This window comes from Heterocephalus glaber, unplaced genomic scaffold (genome assembly GCF_053883595.1).
Source record: "Heterocephalus glaber isolate CG9 unplaced genomic scaffold, H.glaber_assembly_v1.0 deba00001781, whole genome shotgun sequence".
NCBI lineage: Eukaryota > Metazoa > Chordata > Mammalia > Rodentia > Bathyergidae > Heterocephalus > Heterocephalus glaber.
In genome coordinates, this window is record NW_028258467.1 from 1,383,204 (window position 1) to 1,393,613 (window position 10,410).

Genomic DNA, 10,410 nt, shown 5'->3' on the forward strand with positions numbered 1-10,410 from the left:
TGGGGTGCGAAAAGCCGCCGAGGTTCCATGGGAGCGCCCCTGGTGCCTGCCCACCGCACGCCCCAGCTGTGGGCCGGACGGGACAGGGGGTGCCTGCCAGGGGAGCTGAAGCTCTGGCTGAGTCAGGAAGGGGTGGGCTGGCCGTCGGACACCAGCAGAGGTAGCCGGAGAGGGGTTGGTCAGTCGGCAGAGTGGGGAGATTTGGTGCCCAGGCTCCCTACCCCGTTCAGCTCCCACGTGTGCATCCCCCATATCCCTGCCAAGGAGGGGCTCTTTTTGCACCTCCACCCTGGCCTTGGTTTTGGGGGAGACTCCTCTCCAGACGAGGAGTGCCCCTACAAAGGCCGGGGCTACACCCACTAGTGGATTGGGAGGCCTGGGGATCCCAGACCTGGAGAGGTTCTGGAAGGGGTACTGTCACTCACCCTTTCACACCAACCAGGAGAGCCTGGCTCTGCCTAGAAAGTCTTGGACGACCTGAGCCATGAGCGCAGGTCCAGACTGGCAGTGGTGCAGCTCAGCAACACCTTCTTTTGCATATGTGAACTTTTCAAGAAAAGAAAAACATTAACTGTATTTTCATGCTACGACTTAAACTAAGATCCACAGAAGAGAGGGGCCCAGGCAAGCCCAGATAGATGGGGCAGACATGGAACCAAACAAGGTTCTGGCAGGGCTTGCTTAGAATTCTGCACTCTTCTCAATACCCTCTCACCCTGTGGTGAAGCTCAAGATCCTGGCTGGGGCTCTGAGTGATTTGCTGGGCGACTGTGGGTTAGGAGTAGACAGTGTGCCAGGCTCCGGGTGAAGTCGAAGGGACAGCTGTGATGACCACCAAGGACACACTCCTTGTCCCCAGTAGCTTTGCTGCAGTGGGCGGGAAGATCTAAACTAGTGTGTGGACCGAGGAAAAAACCGCCTTGCTACAGGCCTCGGATAGACCTCCTTGAGGACAGGAGAGCCGCCAGAAGAGGAGCAGGGCTGCCTAGCAGTGAGGCCCCATGCAAAGGCCATGTGGCAAGCAGGAAAGAGCTGGGGAGTTCCAGGCTGCAGAGAGAGCCAGGGCAACCATGTGCAGACCAGCCACAAAGTGGGGTGGCAAGGGAGGGCAGGGCTGGGCTGGGGTCCTACAGGGTCTGTGGTAGACCTTCACAATGCAGTGGCCAGCCATCACCCTCCATCATGCTCTGTTCACCACATTCTTGCAGAGGAGTTAGGGCCCCAGACTTTTGAAACACATTATGTTTTAGAGAGAGTTCTAATCTGACAAAGCCCTCAACAGCAGGCATCCTATGGCTCATTTACACACCAGTGGCACCACTTAGGCACCTGCAGGGGCATTTTCCACCATTCCACCCTTACCCCTCCTCACTTCTGGCTCAGTCAGGCCCGGGAGGGCCAGCAGGAAGTGGCCTTACAGGCTCCTATTTTCCTAGACCAATACTTTCATTCCTTGCTGGGCATCTCAGACCACCAGCACCAGCGCCGGCTGCACCTGAGCCCTGGATGAGTTCACTCTGCAAAGGGGGAAGCCCCCCACCATGTGACACAGGCTCACCATTGGTAAAGGAAATGAAAAGCTGACAAGAGATGAGAGCATCATACTAAAAACAGTGATGCTGTACATTCCCATCACTACAAAGAATGCTAGGAGATGAAGCATTGGGACAATTTGGAAATTGGCATTAAAATTGTTTAATTAAACTGTACAGAGTGTTCAGATGTGTTTTTTAAATCCTCCAGGCCTCTGGAAAATTTGGTTCTGCTTTTCTTTTTTCTTTTTTTTTTCTTCTAAGGGTAGAGCTTCTGCTGGGGGTGGGGGGCAGGAGTACAGCCAGCCGGAAGTAGGACTGAGGCATAAGGCTATGATCTGGATGTCAGGAGTCCTTCCAGCTGGTGGTCAACATTCAGCTGGAGGCCTGGGGCCCCTGCACTTTGGCAGGCTGGGCAAGGGACAGTGGGCATCACAACCAGCTCCAGCAGACCTGTGGCACCTGTCCAGGTTGGAAGGCACCTCCAGCACCCACCCCCATCCAGGCACTTTACTCTGTATTTAGGGCACCCTGTCTACCTTGAGCTAGCTGTGGACCCCATAGACCTTCTCCCTTTACCTCTCCTCACAGCCAAACCTTCTGGGGCTCCCAGTTATCGCTATTCTCTGAGTCTAGTCTGAGTTTCTAGCTGGGCCCACAACTCACTCCCAGGTATCATCTCCAGCCTGTCCGCCCAAGCTGTTCCCTTTGGACAACAGACCCACACCCACACCCACCAAACCAGCCCTGCCAAACCCCTACTCTCCATTTGGCCAGCCTCCCCAACTCAGCAGCCCCAGTGCTTAGGCCCTCTCAGATCTCACACTTAAGCTTTGCTTCCTAGCCCTGCAGCCCTCGCTTTACTATCCACTGGACCTGGTCTCTCCTCAGGCCCCATGTGACTTTCTGCAGTGGTCACCTTGTCCTAGGTGATATACCAATGACCCCATGCAAATGCCTATCCTCAGGTAAGTGGTCAGGAAATACAATAACACAGTGACCTTAGGGCCTAGTAAGTGAGCAGCCCCATGCAGGTGCCCTTTGGGGCAAGAGTGGAGTTTCAGGTTGGAGCCCCACCCCAGGCCAGTCCCTGTCCCTGGTGACCCCTCTGGGCATCCCAGGTTGAGGTGAGGTCCCAGCTCATTATGGGTTGCTGTGAATTTCAGCCTTTCTGGCACCTCTTATGAAGAACAGTGTCCAGAACAGTGGGCTCTGGCACAGCATTGAAGAGATAGCATTGCTAGATGACCCTAAGCTGGTCCCATTATCTTCTATGGCTGGCTTACTGGCTAGCACCTGGTCTATCATGCACTGGACCTCTGGCTAGATGATACAGCCTCTTCCAGGCACATGGCAGAGATCTGCTGCAGGGGTGTTCTCATCTGGGCCCAGAAGGGCCCGATCTCCCAGCCAGCTCTGTCACCAAGGACTACCCCAGCCCACTACCACCTGGAAGCCAGATCCAAAGGGGCACTCCTTGTGCATAGTGTGGACTCTTGCTTAGCTAGTGACAGATGTCTCACTCCCAGCCCATAAACCCCTCTCCACCTCTGGAGCCACCCAACTCAAACGCCGCCTGAGACTATAGACCACTGAACTGGTTACACTGGACAGTAGAACTGCTGATTCCCCAGACCTCAGTCCCAGAACAAAGCAAGAACCTGAAAGAAGGGATTTCCTCAGCAGGTTTACTCTTCCTTAAACTCTCAGGCCTCTTCTACATACATAGTCATGGGGCTCAGTGTCACACAGCTACCTCCTGAGTGTTCTAAGTGTCCTGTGGTTGTCTTTAATGCCACCCTGTAAGATCAGTCTGCTCTGGCCTGGCAGCCCCTCTCCTTCCCTGTGCATTCGCTCCAGTGTAGCCGGCTCTTTGCCTCCTGTCCCCACAGGGCAGGGCAGGACCAGGGACAGGAGGAGATCAAGCCAGCCTCAGCCTGCCTGAGTCTACAGCTGCAGAATAGATACAGTGCTCTCTACCCACAAAAGCCTTGGGGGTGGGGCTGTCCATTTAGTAGTTGGAAATATAGGTTGTCCAGTTAACTTGAAATTTCAGATGATGAATATTATGGTGTAAATATATTTTTCATGCATGATTTGGGACATACTTAAAACTAAAAAAATGTTGTTTATATCTGAAATATAAATTTAACCAGGAGTCCTGTATTTTATCTGGTGACCTATGAGAGGGTAATAGGAAGGGGCAGATCTGTGTGGGATGAGAGTGAGGGAAAAGGGGAGGGCTGTCTCAGATGAACCAGGTACCCTGCAGTACCCCAGGGACCCGAGTGGTACAGAGATTTAACTCAAGCCAGCTCTGGGAGAGGCATAGTGCAAGCTAGTGCCCAGTTGAGTGTGTGTCCTAACCTTCCCACCTGCTATCATAGATACCATAACTAGCCTTCTACAGCAAGAGACATCCATTTCCCATGGTCCGGAAGTCCCACATCAAGCAGTAGGTGCTACTGTGCCTGGCAAGGGCAGGCCTTCATAGTCCCTTCCTACAAGACCCTTCACCTACTGGGCATGGTGGCACACACCTGAAATCCCAGCACTTGGGAGGCTGAGGCAGGAGAATTGCCATGAGTTTGAGGCCAGCCTGGGCTACATAATGAGTTCAAGGCCAGCCTAAACTGCATACAGAGACCCTGTCTCAACCTCCTGCCAAAAAAAAGACCCCTCATCTGCCATTAGGCCCTATTCTCAGTACACAAGCATCTCCCAATACTAGCAATCAGGAGTCACATCCAGACCATTACAGGACACTCATCTGGGGAGCCAGTGCCCTGGGAAAGCATGTGAGTCTACACCACCCCAGGCTGACCAGCTCTGGCCACCTCAGTCACCGTGGGGAAGGGGTAGCAGGGCTGCAGCAGTGGTCTTGACAGGGCCTGAGGAAATCCCAAGGGCTACCTAAAGCAGGGAAAGCTCCAGACCTGCATTTGGCAATATTGCTATGCCACAAGACCCTAGGGTAGGGGTACAGAAGAATCACTTTTGCTTGGTGCCTGGCATACAGGAGGTGCATGATAATTGCATGCTGCCTGTATGGCTGGAGAGGTTGTACCTGTGTCTGAAGGAATTTGGGGGACCTATGACCCTAAAACTGTGCTGGGAGGAAGTAGGGGTCCTGGTGATTGGCCAGCTGGTGGATGAGCTGGGGATTTTCCAGGGGACTTTGCCCAGCACTTATGACAGTTCTTTGCCTAGAGTCCTAAGCTGGCAGTGACAATTTTTAAAATTATGGTAAAATGATTCAAACCTGAAAGAGTACTGAGTAAGGACGATCCCACTTACCACAGACAGGTGAGAAGACTGGTTTTCAGTGATGTCAAGAGATCACTTTGTGGGAATGTGTCTTTTCTCACTTTGGTGTCATCTGAGTAGGCACCCCCTCTGTCCCCAGGTCTGGCCCTGACCTGAGGGTGGCCCTTCCCTGCCCAGGATATACAGTGGAGGCTATACATGGGCCTTTGGGTCACTGGGGAGGCAGCAGGGAGAGGAGACCACAGCCTGAGCTCAAATTCTAGCTCCTGGGTTCAAATTCCACACTTCCTAGCTGTGTAGCTTTGGACAACTATCTTGACCTCTCTCAGAATTAAATTTCCTCTGGAAAAAATTTTGCGTAAATGAAAGGTAATGATGAATTGGCAATTCTTCAAACAATTGAACAAAAAATTACCACAGGGTCCAATCCAAGAGAAGTGAACATGTGTGTCTGCACAGCAATATGTATACAAACATTCACACAGCACTAGTCACAGTAGCCGAAGGATAAAAATAACCTAAATGTCCAAAAGACCAAGAAATATACAAATGTGATTTTTGCACATAGTAGACTATTACTCAGCCATAGAGAGGAGTGGAGCTCGACATGCATGTGTGTAAACCTGAAGATATCCTGCCTCTAGGAAGAAGGCAGACCAGAACAAATGGTGCAAGATTCTTATATGGAAGCCCCAGAGGAGAAGAATCCCTGGAGACAGCTAGGAGGGCTACAGCTGATGGGAAGAGGGTTCTTGTGGGGTGTAAGAGTGCCTATGGGGTGAGATATGATCTGGCCACCCTGGGAACCACTGCCATACTCTCCGAATCCCCATAAGATTGGGCCAGTTGGACCTGTGCTCAAAGGGGTCTTTTTAAACAGGGCCCCCAAACCCTGGGACATATCCAGAGCTGGACAAGCCTGGAGGGGCTGAGGGGAAGAGCTTTCAGTCTGTCTCTTAAGGGCCTCAGGGTCACAGAGGCCCTGAGGGGGTAACTGCTTTGCAGCAACATCTGGCCAGGCCAGGCAGAGAGCAGACCCATGGGATTTGAGCTCAGGGCAAGGGACCGTGAGAAAGCAGCAGGCAGACATCAGGCCCCTTCTGTCCTCACCCGGGCTCTGTTCAGTCCCCTCTGTTGGCAGGAAGGAGTAAGCCTGGGCAGATCTACTCTGGAAGCACCTTCTGGCCTTGAGGGGTCCTTTCTCAGAAAGGGGTCCCTGAGAGGCCAACATAGCAGGTCCCCCAGGTCACAGGTCAGATGGCCACAGATATCAGCACTTCTGGCCCTCAGAGCCCTGGGAGGGTCTCATCTCCCTCTCCCCAGCCTGTTAGAGCCCGCTTGGTTACATCCCTGAAATATGGCCCCAGATTATTTCCTCCTACCTCAGCTGTCTGGCCAGGGACCAGCAGATGGCCACACAGGGCCAGGAGGTAGGGAGGCTTGACCTGGAGGTACAGCCATTAACCTGGTGACATCTGGCGCAGAAGTGGAGACAGCATCATGGGGAACAGCCATGCAGAGACCCTGGGGGTGCTAAGTGGGGGCAGGAGCCAACCATGGGCTCTGCTGCCTTCATCAGGGTGGCCCCTCCATTATGGGTTGGTTTTTATCATGGAGACTAGTGGGATATACACCTAAGTGGCTGAGCTCCTGGTGATAGGTGGAGAGCCTAGGGCCACAATCAGCAGTTGGTGGCCAGAGAGATTCAGGGCTTGCCCTGAGACCAAGTACTCACTGGGAGGCAAGGTCATCTCTGACTCATGTTCCTTTCATACATTCAGCCCCAGAGGAATGGTTTTATCTTTACAGTTAACCGGGGTAAGTCATCTACCAAATATTTGAACAGTGCCTTCTCCAGAGGGATCCCCCACCCTCCCTGGCTGTGACAAAGTGCTGAGAGGCCACCCCAGCTATAGCCTCAGTGGATCATGGTAGCAGAGGCATGTGCCCGATGGCCCACCACTAAGCCTGCTCCTAGGCTCTGCTCAGGGTATGGTAGCATTTGTATAATATGCTTTGTTCACCATTTTGTTGATTCCACTTAGTACTGCCTTCTTTGTGGCTGGCCAGGGCTGCCTTGGAGTTTTCACAGAGGGAAAACGGCACACAACAGAGTGGACTCAGATGGTCATCCCATGAAAAGCCATGGCCAGCAGGGCATATGTTGGCCATCTATGCTTCAGTTGCTGCCAGGGAGCCTGCAGTCACACCCAGTGTGACCAGCATCCCTGTCAGGGACACCATCCTTCCCTGGAGAGAAAATATGGACTGGTCCCTGGAGGGTTAACCTTCAACAGATAGCAAGGAGAATGTGACTCTCAGAGAGTTTAAAGAACTGCTACAATTAATATTAAAAAGACAAACCGGGCCAGGGATTTAGCTCAGTGGTGCCACCGCCTGCCTTGAAAACGCAAGGACCCAAGTTCGATCCCCAGTACCAATAAGAAAAAAAAAAAAAAAAAAGACAAACCAATTTGAAAATGGTCAAAAGATCAGAATAGACGTATCACCAATGATTCTACAGATGGTGAGTAAGCAGAAGAAAAATGATCAGTTTTGCGAGTCATTGGGGGAATGTGCATTAAAACCATGAGGAGAGCTGGGTTTCAGGGGCACATTCCTGTTATCCTAGCTACTCAGGAGGCTGTAGAAAATCTGAACCCAGGCTGGGCAACTTAGCAAACCCTGTTTCAAAATAAAATGGAAAGGGCTGGGATGTGGCTCAGTGGTAGAGCCCTTGCCTAGTATGCCTGAAAAAGCCCTGGGCTCTATTTTGCAAAAACAAAAACAAACAAACCTGGCATGAGGTACCACTTCACATCTACCTGCCTGGCAGACATTTAAGAGACTAATGACACTGAGGGTTGGCAATGATGTGGAGGACCCAGAATTCGCACACTACGTGTGGGGCTGCAAGATCGTGTGGCCAGTTTGGAAAACAATTTGGCAGTTTCTTAAAATGTTAAATATACTCAGCATATAATCCAGTCCTTCTCTACTGGGTATTTTCCCTGGAGAAATGGAATCATGGGTCACACAAAGACTTGTACAAATATTCACCACTGCCCCAAACCAGAGAGACACCTGGGTTCTCCACAGGTGACCCAACAGGCTGCACCACAGCACAGGATTCAAACTGATAGTTATACCCAGGGATGAGCAAACTACCGAATCAAAATGCAGGTGACATGCAGGGCAATTATGCTGAGTAAAAGAAGCCATATTTGAAAGGGTATAGACTGTATGCTTCCACTCATAAAAATTCTAGGAAATGCTAATCAACCCATAGTGTGGCATGTGGGTGAGCGGTTAGCTAGGGGTAGGGGAAGGGGAGGGAGGGATAGCCACTGTCTTCACTGTGGTGATGGTCTTGAAGGCATATATATACTTATATATGTATCAAACTTTAAATGTGTACAGTTTACTGGATTAGTAATTATACCTCAATGAGACTACTTAAAAATACATATCCTCAAAAATAACTCCTCAAATTCAATGAATTGGACATTGTATAGTTATACATTTCACTGTTTGTAAAATTGTCCTTAATACTAGAAAGTCTACCCTAGCACTCTGGGAGGCTGTAACCCAGCTTTGCGGGCACTGTATGAACCCAGAGCACATTCTAGGATTGCAGGATCCTCTGGGCCAGAGGGCCTCAGAGCCCCTGCTCCGGGAGCCATGAGTCCAGAGCTCTGGAATTATGTGTGTCTCTCACCTAGGCTGCTTGCTGCCTAATACAGGCTGAGACTTTGTTTTCTCCACCTGCAAGAGGAGGATCAAATCTGAGAAGAAAGACAGATACAGCGTCATGAGAGGATGTGTGTGGTCTGAAATCAAAACATCTCTGAGAACTTGCTGTGCTGACTCTGAATCCCTGGCCAAGATAGATTCAGAGCTCAGGCTCAGGACCAGGCAGAGCAGGTGGGTGGGGCTTCCCGAGTCTCAGTGCCAACAGCAGGCGAGGAGTCAGCCCCTGCACCTTCATGGGCTGTTCCTCCAGTGTCAGGCACATTCAGACTTCTCCCTTTAGATTCTCTTTATTTCTTTTTCTTTTCTTTTCTTTTTGAGGGATTGAACCCAGGGCCTTCACACTGAGCTATATCTCCAGGCCTCTTCTTCTTCTTTTTTTTTTTGAGAGGCCCTTGGTGAAGTGTCCCAACTTGGTGGCTTAAAACAACAAAAATCTGTTTTCTCAAAGTTCTGGAGTAAGGGCCTTTTCTGGTTCTCCCAGCTTCCACTGGGGCCAGACATCCTCAGTATCCCTCAGCCTGGGGCTGCATGCTCCAGCCTCTGCCTCCCTCCTCACCTGGACTCCCTTTTGTGGGTCTGTTTTCTCCATCTTGCTTCTTTCATAAAGACATCGGACCTAGGACCCATCCAGATGACCCAGGATGATTCCACCCCCAAGGTCTCTAACTTCATTACATCTGCTAAGACCCTTTATTCAACAAAGTGACATACTCAGGTCAAAGTTAATATACCCATTAGGATGTAAGTGTATCTTTCTGGAGGCCCAGGCTGGGGACAGTTCCCAGTACTCTGGGAAACAACTTCATGTCCAGCCTGATGCCTCCTCTCCATCTTGCCCTTCCTATGGCCACATCCTCCATAGAGACCTGCCCCCCATTCAGTCTTGTTCACAAATCCAGGCACAAGGCTTCACTCTGACCTCAGCAAAGGGACTGGCATTGCACAAGTAACATCAATGTATAGATTTCCTCTGTTGCCACTTCCTTACAGCTGTGTCAAGTCATTGCCACAGCCACCTGGTAGATGACCTTTTTGTGTGTCCAGGACTGGCATCTTTTCTCTCTCTCTCTGATTGTGCCTTAGCTGGAACAGAGACAAAGGCTCTGTCAGTGTTTAACATCTCCACTGGGACAAGCACAAAGTTGCTCTGAGTCCCCAGGTGATTCTGTTTGGGGCCCCTGGCCTCATGTGTAGCACTGGAGTCCTCATCTTTGCAAGTCTTTGGTGAGAAACTTGGCCAGGCACAGAGCTTTATAAGGACATACGAGAATCTACCCAGGAGTTCCCAGGGCCACAGCTGTCACCAGAAAAGTCTAACCTAAAAATACAACCCCAGTAACATCCAGAAATGTTGAGTAAACTATGCAAATGCTACTGCAGATGCTTGGCTGTGTTCATTAGACAGGAAAGAAAAATCTTCAACAGACATAAAGGAAGGGGCACAAATCTGGGCAGAAAACTTGGTGTTTGCATCCGAGTCTGCCTTAGGGTGGGAGTGGGGTGTGGATGAACATAAGAACTGGGGTCAAGAGCTGGGATTAGGGTCCCCAAGAGGCTGGTCTCAGCAGTAGAGCAGCCTGAAAGGTCCCCTCCACCTGGCCTCTAGGGAATGGGTGGAGAGAAAGGAGGACCCTGGGAAACTGTCGTCCGCCTGGGGCTCCCATAGATCTGGACTCACTCACCTGCAGGGGAAGAAATTGTCCAGCTGGGACATCCATAGAGAAATTGGTCCTGGGCCAGTGGAGCCGTGGGACCATGGCAGATGTGATGTCGTAGCTCCTCAGAGGAAAAACCTTGCAGCCCAGGCCACCAGGGTTCTTCTGCTGGAGACAAACTCACAAGGAAAGAAACCACCATG